General features: G+C 40.3%; 1 non-coding gene across 1 annotated transcript; it reads left to right on the top strand.

Moving 5' to 3' along the window:
- Positions 1 to 538: 538 nt before the first annotated feature.
- LOC112788010 (small nucleolar RNA R71) lies at positions 539 to 642 on the top strand. Its single transcript, XR_003195391.1, has one exon. It is a non-coding gene; the product is annotated as a small nucleolar RNA R71 (small nucleolar RNA).
- Positions 643 to 1,040: the final 398 nt, after the last annotated feature.

Here is a 1,040-nt window from a genome sequence, read left to right as displayed (position 1 = left end):
TTGCTGAGTGGATGATGGGAAAGGTTTATTATTGCTAAACCTGTTTCTTCCACCATTATTAAAGCCTTGTTGAGGCTTTTGATCCTTCCATGAGAAATTTGGATGATTTCTCCATGATGAGTTATAGGTGTTTCCATAAGGTTCACCTAAATAATTTACCTCTGCTATTGCAGGGTTCTCAGGATCATAGGCTTCTTCTTCAAAAGATGCCTCTTGAGTACTGTTGGATGCAGCTTGCATTCCATGCAGACTCTGAGAGATCATATTGACTTGCTGAGTCAATATTTTATTCTGAGCCAATATGGCATTCAGAGTATCAACTTCAAGAACTCCCTTCTTCATAGGCGTCCCATTGCTCACAGGATTCCTTTCAGAAGTGTACATGAACTGGTTATTAGCAACCATGTCAATGAGTTCTTGAGCTTCTGCAGGCGTTTTCTTTAGGTGAATGGATCCACCTGCAGAAGTGTCCAGTGACATCTTTGATAGCTCAGATAAACCATCATAGAATATATCCAGGATGGTCCATTCTGAAAGCATGTCAGAATGACACTTTTTGGTCAACTGTTTGTATCTTTCCCAAGCTTCATAGAGGGATTCACCTTCTTTCTGTCTGAAGGTTTGAACATCAGCTCTAAGCTTGCTCAGCTTTTGAGGAGGAAAGTATTTGACTAAGAAAGCTGTGACCAGCTTATCCCAAGAGTTCAGGCTGTCTTTGGATTGAGAATCCAACCATAATCTAGCTCTGTCTCTTACAGCAAAAGGGAAAAGCATGAGCCTGTAGACTTCAGGATCTACTCCATTAGTCTTAACAGTATCACATATCTGCAAGAATTCAGTTAAGAACTGAAAAGGATCTTCAGATGGAAGTCCATGAAACTTGCAGTTCTGCTGCATCAGAGAAACTAATTGAGGTTTCAGCTCAAAGTTGTTTGCTCCAATGGCAGGAATGGAGATGCTTCTTCCATGTAAATTGGAATTAGGTGCAGTAAAGTCACCAAGAATCTTCCTTACATTATTATTATTTTCGGCTGCCATCT

Source organism: Arachis hypogaea, chromosome 20 (assembly GCF_003086295.3).
Source record: "Arachis hypogaea cultivar Tifrunner chromosome 20, arahy.Tifrunner.gnm2.J5K5, whole genome shotgun sequence".
Taxonomy (NCBI): Eukaryota; Viridiplantae; Streptophyta; class Magnoliopsida; order Fabales; family Fabaceae; genus Arachis; species Arachis hypogaea.
The sequence above is the reverse complement of the archived record's forward strand: the minus strand, read 5'-3'. Positions and strand labels throughout refer to the sequence as shown.